Source organism: Pristiophorus japonicus, chromosome 10, assembly GCF_044704955.1.
Source record: "Pristiophorus japonicus isolate sPriJap1 chromosome 10, sPriJap1.hap1, whole genome shotgun sequence".
Classification (NCBI taxonomy): domain Eukaryota; kingdom Metazoa; phylum Chordata; class Chondrichthyes; family Pristiophoridae; genus Pristiophorus; species Pristiophorus japonicus.
The window spans coordinates 50,071,883-50,081,570 of NC_091986.1; positions in this window are offsets into that span (position 1 = coordinate 50,071,883).

Consider the following 9,688-nt stretch of genomic DNA (forward strand, 5'->3'; position numbering starts at 1 on the left):
GCGACCGGAAGCTTAGAGTCACGCTTACGGACTGAACGGAGGTGTTCCGCAAAGCGGTCACCCAATCTACGTTTGGTTTCCCCAATGTAGAGGAGACCACATTGTGAACAACGAATACAGTACCCTGTATACTAAATTGAAAGAAGTACAAGTAAAACGTTTCAACTGGAAGAAGCATTTGGGACTCTGAACAGTGGAAAGAGAGGAGGTAAAAGGGCAGGTGTTGCATCTCCTGCGCTTGAACGGGAAGGTGCCATGGGAAGGGGAGGGAGTGCTGGGGATGACTGCGGAATGGACCAGGGTGTCGCGGAGGGAGCAGTCCCTTCGGAATGCTGAGAGGGGAGGGGAGGGGAACATGTGATTGGTGGTGGGATCACGCTGGAGGTGGCGGAAATAACGAATGATGACCCATTGAATGCAGACCACACTTAGAGTACTGCATACCGTTCTGGTCGCCATATTATAAAAAGGAGATAGAGGCACTGAAGAGGGTGTAGAGATTTACAAGGAGATCGACCAAACTCGAACAAAACTCCAACGGGAAAAAAACCGAAGAATCGAAAAGATTCCACTCTACAATCTAATCCTGACCTACCAACGGGTAAAACATTACCTAAAAGACTGTAGAAACCTATTTCTAACCAAAGAAAATGGGTATTTACCCCATAGATCCAAAAAGCACCTCACCACATCAGCGGACTCAACGCAACTGAAGATTGCGCAGCAAGAAGTCTTCTCCAACGTCCGGGGTATGGCAAGCAGAACCTACCGCATCCAGCAAACCCCGAAACCGTGATCTACCATTAACTGTCAAAAGGATTGGTAAGCATAGTCCCTGTCTGCCCTGGAGTGTAACCTAGCTGGAATTAGCTATTGGGAGGTGGGAGATATAATTTTACTGTAACCCCCTTTGAATATGTAGTGATTGGTTCTTTATTAGAGTGATTATAAATTTGACCTTGTACCTTTCCTTGTATTGTCCCTTATTAGAACGATTGTAAGTTTGGCCTTGTATTCTCTTACTAGAGTAATAAGCTTGTATTTCCTTGGCTGTAATAAAAAAAAAGTTCTTTTGCATCAAACCAGTGTCCTTTGCACTTTTGTCACACCTCCCAAATAAATCCAGAGTCTAGAACCCAAGGGAGTGGGAGCGATTCAAAATGCTCAAGTTGGTCCAAAGGGAACCTGACCCCTTCATAGAGACCACCCCCTTACAAAATGGCGACCACGGCAGGACTCTGGTATAAGGGGTGTGATGTGGAAAGTGCCGGTTTGGGGCAAAGAACCAAAATGGAAGAGAGGATTTCCTCCTATGTGTATAAGAAGGTCAATGTAACTAAAGAATGGGTGCTTAGTCTATTGTGCGATGAGCGTCCAGCTGACGCTGCAGCCCAGTGGACAGCAAGCAAGGATCACAAAGAAGCAGTGGAGAAGGCAATTTGGTTGCTCTGTCTACAGTGACAGGTCCAACCCCTAGATAGAATGAATGAGACACGACAGGCAGAGTTATGGGAATGCGCAGAGAACTACCAGGAAAGGGTTCTATCAGAAAAAAGATTATCAGGAGAACTCTGTAAGCTAAAGCAGGAAAGGACCCAGATAATGCAAAGGTTTAAAAACAGTCAGGACTATTTTCAATGTCAGGTTACCAAGGCCAAAGGTAATGAAAAGTCACTGAGGGAGGAAAGCACTCGCCTCACCCTACAAGTAAAAGAGCTCCAGGAAAGATTAAAAGATGTGCAAGCAGCGTATAAAGTAGCTAGCACTAATGGGTTTGAATCGGGAGACCATGGTCCCTGCCAGCAACAAATTAAAAGTTTAAACCTTGCTCTATCCAAGGCAAAAGGCATGGTATGCCTAATAAGCCTGGATACGCCCCAGATAAACCGGGAAGAGAAGATGGAAACTACCCGGCCACTACCTGTGGCACCGGTAACTACACCGTTGCAGCAGCAGGAGGGGCAAATCAATTGCGGGGCGGACAGGGATAGTGAACCACCACCACCTGTGGCACTGAGTTTCAGCTCGGCTTGGCCGCAGGGAATAGAGGGAGGCGAGCCAGAACAGGGAGAGCCAGAGCCAGGGCCAATGTCCCCAGTCCGGCAACAGAAGTTTAGCCCGCCCACCCTTAATGGGGATCCAGGGCCCCTGGAAAGTCAGTTTGTGGTCCCCCACACTCCCCACCAGCTTAGGGCTATGATAAGTCACCTGGGAAAGCTAACTCCAAAGGGAGACCCCTTGGTTCACTTTGTGGAAGTAGAGCAGGCAGGGGATATTAATGGGTGTGATGATGCAGAAATGGCGAAGGTGCTTCTCCTATCCCGAGACAGCAAACTGTACCAGTGCCTCTCTACTGAGAGCAAAAGAGGACAGAAAACACTTGCTGCCATCCAGAAATACATTTAGAAGCTATGGGCTGCAATGATGGGAGTCCCTTCTCTCGAGTAGAAAAAACGGTGCAGCTCACAGGAGAAACCCCACAGGCTTTCGCAGACCGACTGTGGCCTGTGTACAAAAGCGCTTGTAGTGGGGACATAGACCGAGATCGCTTAAACCCGGACGAATTAGCACACTGGCTCCGAAGCCTAGTAGCTAACAGTTTACCCAGAATAAGAACTAAGACTGAGGCCTGGTTCGACCCAAGAGATCCCCAAGCCACCAAACAGGGAGTGCTTAGGCAACTGATCCTAGCTTTTAGAAATGGCAGAGGGACAGAAGAGCACCCACAAAAGGGAAGGGTTCACGAAATCCGACCTAACCAAGATAAGAGGGAATGGCACCATGAGGGGGGTAACCCCTCCGATACAAAACGTACGTGCTTTGGGTGCGGAAAGAGTGGGCACTGGAGAAGAGATTGTAAAAATCCTTGGAGGAATAGTGCAGGAAAGAGTTCTCCAGCCCCGGCCAAAAAGGCCGAGACAGATAAGCCAGTCCCTCCTCACTCATTCAATACTTTCTAACCGCACTCCGAGCTATGTTAGATGGCCCTGGGAAGGTAGCCATCGCCACCGGTACCGAGATCCCATCTGCCCCCTCCCAAACAAAACCGTGACTAGGACAGGCACTGCCTGTCCACCTGTGTGCCCTCGAGTATGATGCGTGGGGGAAACCGACCGTGCAGATGGAGGTGGAAAAGGTGAAAGGGACTTACCTGCTGGACACCGGTGCCTCAAGCACCCTTGTCTATGCAACTAACCCCACCACCTCACCTCTGTCTAACGGGGTCCCCTACAGCTTGGTGGGTTTCACAGGCACTGAACAGACTGGCTCATTCTCCGTTCCGCTCTCCATTCATTTAGGTACACTCCACATTAAGTGGACTTGTGTCCTGATGAAGTGGGAACAGGAAGGGAGAGGGATCCTGGGGCTGACTTCATCCTAGGCCACGGGATCCTAGTGGATTTAAGAAACCACTGTCTTTGGGGTTCAGTCTGTACGGGACATGAGAGTGAGGTGATGGTTATCCCGGGAAAACAGGGAAAAGGGACGGTGTGCACCATGAAGCCAAAGGAGGGTTACGACCTTGAATCACTGGTCAGTAACACTCCGATAGAATACCAATAATATGTGAGGAAAAACCTTGCAGCTTTTGCCACTCACAAACATGACTGTGGGAGAGTAAACGGGGTCAAGGTTAGCATAGATGGGGACCCCATGACCCGACCACAGAAACAGTACAACTTCCCCAGGGAGGCGGAGGCGGACATGGAAACAGCCTTGGGTTCGCTGGTTAAACAGGGGGTATTGAGACCAATATCTACCCATGTGAACTCTCCATTGTGGCCGGTTAAGGAACCGGACAACTCCTGGAGAGCCATGGTGGACTATCGAGTACTCAACCGTAACATCCCCGCCTGTGCACCCACCGTTGCTGCTGTCATCGACCTCAATGGAAGTATCCCAGCCTCTGCGACCACCTTCACTGTGCTGGATATTTCCAATGGGTTCTGGCCCATACCATTAAGAAGGGAAGATCAGTACAAGTTTGCTTTTACCTTTAAAGGACAGCAATATACTTGGAACTGTCTCCCTCAGGGCTTCCACAACAGCCCCAGTATTTTCCATCAGTGTATGGCCAACTGTTTAAAGAGTTTCAGCAGACCCCAGCAGCTAGTACAGTATGTGGATGACCTGCTCCTGTTCACCGATGAGGGGGAGGAGCATGGCCCACTGCTGACTGAACTGCTGGAGTTACTGGAAGAAGAAGGATTTAAAGTAAACCCCAAGAAGGCACAGATCGGCCTGAAGGAAGTAAAATTCCTGGGACTGGCTGTGCGTGCTGGAGAAAGAGCCATTGACAAAGCTAGAAGGGAAGCAGTGAAGAAGTTACCTGCCCCCAACACAGTAACAGGAGTAAGATTTTTTCTAGGGCTAACCGGGTACTGCAGAGACTTCATTGAGGATTATGCAGCCACTGCAGCCCCTCTGCTCCGACTCCTACACAAGGGAGTGGAGTGGGAATGGGACAAAGGTCACGAGGCAGCATTTATGCAACTCAAGAAAGACCTGCAGACCGCGCCAGCTCTAGGGGCCATTGATGGGGGTGAAGAGTTTTTCCTGGAGGTAGCAGCCAGTGGGGACAGCCTGAGCGCAGTACTGCTCCAAGAGCGGCATGGCCGGCTGAGACCAGTGGTCTACTCCTCCAGGATACTCACGGATGTGGAGAAGGGATACTCCAACTGTGAGCGGCACCTCCTAGCCACTCACTGGGCTGTGAAAAGATCACTCCTTACCCACCATACGCCCACACAAATGCTCCTGGACGGGAGAATCACAGATGGGACAGTGAGCAGTGCTCGCATTGCTCATTGGACCCTGCTCCTCTCCCAAATGGACCGAAGGGTAAAGGGTCTCTGCGTGCCAAGACTCGCAGCCAACATGATTTATCCAGGGACAACGCACCAGTGTTCTGTAGAAGGAGTATGGGAAATTAACATAGGCTTTTGGGCTAGGTTACACCCCACAGGCCGAGAGATCTATGTGGACGGTTCGAGCACGGTATCTGCGGGTGAACGACTCACAGGTTGCGGAGTTTATGACCCCAAGGCAGGCATTGCCCTGGCGATTAAACTCCCCAGTACTATGAGCTCCCAGCACGCTGAACTGTCTGCGGTGGTGTACGTAGTCACACACCCCGAAGAATTCCCTATCTCATACACGATTTGCTCGGACAGTATGTTCACATTCAATTCGTGTACGGAGTACCTGGCTATCTGGTCCCGCCGCGGATACACATACGCAGACGGGAGACCCCTGGCAATTAAGCCCCTACTGGAAAAGATCATGAAAGTCGTAGGGGAGGAAGGGAATGTCATGTATTCAACTGTCATTGTAACCCATGTATAAGCTGACCTAAGTTGTACACCTTAAGAACACTGACCACAGGGGGCGAACTTGTGGGAGACACTCCTAACCTGGACTTTCCGGTATAAAAGGGGAAGTTCCACCAACTGCCTCTCTCTTGAGGTCTTGATAATAAAGGTAACTGGTCACAGAGTGATCTTCTCTCAAGTATGGGCCTCGTGTGCATTTATACTGTATAGTAAGGACATATTATTGGCGACGAGAAACTGAGATTTAAACCACGCGAGCATGGCCACTAGCAGCACAGAAGAGAGGTACTGTGTTGGTGATGATTGGGACAACTTTATTGAGAGACTACAGCAAAGCTTTGTCACTAAGGAATGGTTGGGACAGGAGGTCCTTTCATGGGAAAAATATTTTTGGTTGTAGTAGACGCCGACTCCAAATGGATTGAGTGTGCCATTTTAAATTCAAGCATATCCTCTGCCACGGTAGAAAGTCTACGGGTAATGTTCGCCGCCCATGGTCTACCGGACGTCTTGGTCAGCGACAATGGCCCGTGCTTCACAAGCACTAAATTCCAGGACTTCATGGCAGGCAATGGAATCAACCATGTCAGAACGGCAACGTTCAAGCCGGCCTCAAACGGCCAGACAGAACGAGCAGTGCAGATAATCAAACAGGGGATGCTCAGAATCCAAGGGGGTTCCCTACAAAGCCGCTTATCACACCTCTTGTTGGCCAATAGATCCCGACTACACTCACTCACATGGGTTCCACCCGCAGAGCTGCTAATGAAAAGGACGCTTAAAACCAGGTTATCCCTTATACACTCTACTATGAAAGAAATTGTTGAGAGCAGGCATCAGTCACAATGTGACTACCATGACAGGAATGCAAGGGCGCGATGTATTGATGTCAATGATCCTGTTTTTGTCCTTAATTATGCTGCAGGGCCCAAATGGCTTTCAGGCACTGTGATTGCCAAAGAGGGGAATAGGGTTTTGGTAGTTAAACTTACCAATAGACAAATCTGCCGCAAACACGTGGATCAAACTAAAAGGAGGTTCAGCAACCCCATAGAAGAAGCAGAGGAAGAACTTGACGTAGAGTTTACTCCACCACAGGTGACTGAACACCGGAACCAAGCGGAGGAGAGCCCAGTCACTGTGGGCAGTCCGGACAGGCCTGAAGCACCGCAAACAGCAGACACTTAGGCCAGCGCCCAACAACCGGAGCCCCAACTCAGGCGCTCTACAAGGGAGCGTAAACCACCAGAGAGACTTAACCTGTGATCCCAATAAGACTTTGCGGATGAGGTGATTTCATGTATTCAACTGTCATTATAACCCATGTATAAGCTGACCTAATTGTATACCTTGAGAACACTGACCACAGGGGGCGAACTTGTGGGAGACACTCCTAACTTGGACTTTCCGGTATAAAAGGGGAAGCTCCACCCACTGTTTCTCTCTTGAGGTCTTGTTAATAAAGGTAACTGGTCATAGAGTGATCTTCTCTCAAGTATGGGTCTCGTGTGCATTTATACTGTATAGTAAGGACATATTAGGGAATATCTACATACAGAAAGTGAAGGCACATTCCACCACCGAACCCCGTAGCGAGGGAAACCAGCAGGCTGACATGTTGGCCAACCCAGGACCCATCGCAGCTAACAGGGGCAGGATGGGAAGGGCAGGGAAGGCAGGGATAGCTTTGCCCCCGGACCTAAAAACGGTTCAGACCCAAGACCCCGTCCTCAAAACCGTCGTGAACACGCTTGCTAAAGCGGAAAGGATAGACGGCCCGTACGGCACCGCAGCAATTGCCATTAAAAAAGGCATGCTTTTCGGGGGGAAGCAATGGGTAGTACGCAACAACACGAGGGTCCAGGAGCAGGACACCCCGGACCTGAGACCACTTGGCAATGAGTGGAACAGGCAGGGTGGTGGTCAGGACTCAGGGGAGATGTCCGCGAGTTCTGTGCTAGCTGTCTGGTGTGCGCGACCAACAACCCCGACCCCCAGAAAAGAAAGGTGTCGATGGACATATCAGGAGGGTAGAGGGACCCTGGCAGTCGATCCAAATCAATTACATCGGGTCCCTACCCACTGCCCAGGGAGGCTACAATTATGCCTAGTATTAGCGGATGTATTCACCAAATGGGTGGAAGCTTCCCATGCCGAACAGCCACTGCCAGGAGCAGCCAGGTTCCTGGTCAGAGAAGTGTTCGCCCGATGGGGACTACCACAATACGTGGAGTCCGACCAAGGGAGCCACTTCACCGGGCAGGTGATGCAGGAGACCCTTAAGGTGCTCGGCATCAAAGGAAAATGGCATGTCGCCCACAACCCACAGTCATCCGTGTTTAAACCGCACGGTCAAAGAAAGGCTGCGCAAAGAGACAGGGGACTCACCCAAAGGGTGGGTAGAGGTCCTACCACTACTCCTCACCGAGATCCGGGCCAGCCAGTCAAAGAGCATGGGGAGCTCATGACCGGCAGAGCCATGCGAACCCCCACCCATGTATTAACCCCGGGTACTCACAGAAGGTCAGCTTAGGGAAGCAAATCGGGACAGCTTTGTCAGTAATCTGTTTGAACACCTTAAACAGATTCACTGGCAGGCTGCTAACAACATGGGAAAACAGCATCAGAGCAACCAATTGCAGCTAGAACTCCGCAAGCACCACGAGTGGGAGATAGGGGACCAGGTTATGGTGAGGAACTACACTAGAGCAGGGGTCTGTGAGGCACTGTACATGGGACCGTACCACATTGTCGACAAGGCAAGCCCCATGGTCTATGCCATAAAATTGCCCCGCCGAACAAAGTGGTTCCACATAAATCAGTGCAAACTTTTCAACCCAGGGGCAGCAGCTAAACGTAAGGGACACCCAAAAACTGTAAACCGTATTAAAGACAGGGACCCCCAGCCAACAGCCCCCAAATGTGGAATTCCCACAGGGGACGTGGCAGACCCACAGATTGCACCTAGAGGGACGGTGGACTGTGTTACTGAACGAGCTGTCCCCCCAATCATTTGAGACTCGGATGCACAACCAGCAGCCGGAACCTTAAGAAGGACTCCCCGCACACCACGGCCAAAGACACCGTGGTCACCAGCGCTCCAATTTGAATGGTTCAGCCCCGGGAAAGGGACCAGCCGCAAAAGGGTACCAGAGGCCAGCCCGCGAGCAGGGACACCCAGCCGGTAGCCTCGCGCAGTGAGTGACCCCCAGAAGAGATAGCGGTGGGCCAGCCACCAAGTGAGAGTCCCAGCCCGTAGCCCTCGACGAGGCAGAACCACCCCCAGGGGAAGAAACGAACTAGACAGCCACCCTCAAAGGAGCGGTGTGCTGCAGCACCGGAGGGGACGTTCCCCCGATAGTGTGGGACTCGAACCCACCTCCGGTCAGGACACTCCGGGTCCGGCGGTGCAGGCCGACCTACTACCGACCCCGCTGGACACCCATCAGAAGGAGAAGAAAGAAAGAAAGCAGGAATTAACCTGGCCACCCGGAGACAGGTGGCAGATGTACATATATAGTGCAATGTGAATTTAAAAATGTTTAGTGAATAAGTTAGAATAGTGTAAGATTATCTGTGTAATGATAAGTATATATGTATTAGTTACTGGGGTAAGGAAAATAATATACCCGTGCAGATATTAAAAGAGTCACAGGCCGGGTAATACCCGGGAGTAAGAAGAATCTACCGGTATGGCTATTGAGGAAGCACTGGTAAGATAAGAGCAAAACGACTGTGAGATAAAGTTAAAGGCAGACATCAGTCCACAAGGAACTGAATAAGACAGCCAGTCAATTAAAGACTATGGGCCCAAGTTTCCACATGATTCGCGCCTGATTTTTAGGAGCAACTGGTGGAGAACGGACTATTTTAGAAATCGCAATTCTCCACATTTTTTTTTCTGCAGTTCTAGTCAGGTAGAACAGTTCTAGTTTAGAACAGAATTTTTTTCTTCAAAAGGGGGCGTGTCCGGCCACTGACACCTGATTTGAAAGTTTCCACAGTGAAAATGTATTCCAAACTAAAGTAGAATGGAGCCAGTGAAGATTTTTGTAGAACTGAAAAAACCTGTTCTACACATTAAAAAATCAGGCGCAGGTTACAAATTAGGCGTCCAGAACGAGGTGGGGGGGAGGGGGGGAAGGGAACTCATTAAATTCGACAATAAATCCTTATTTATACTTCTACAAATATTATACAAATAAATCCAACCTGAATAAACATTTATAAGCCAAGAAAAGATGAAATAAACCGTCTTCCTACCTGTGTGAAAGTGCTTCAGCCAGGGAGAATTCTGCAGCCGTTCGTGCTGCTGAGCGGGAGGGGGAGAGAGAGAGAGAGAGAGAGAGAGAGGG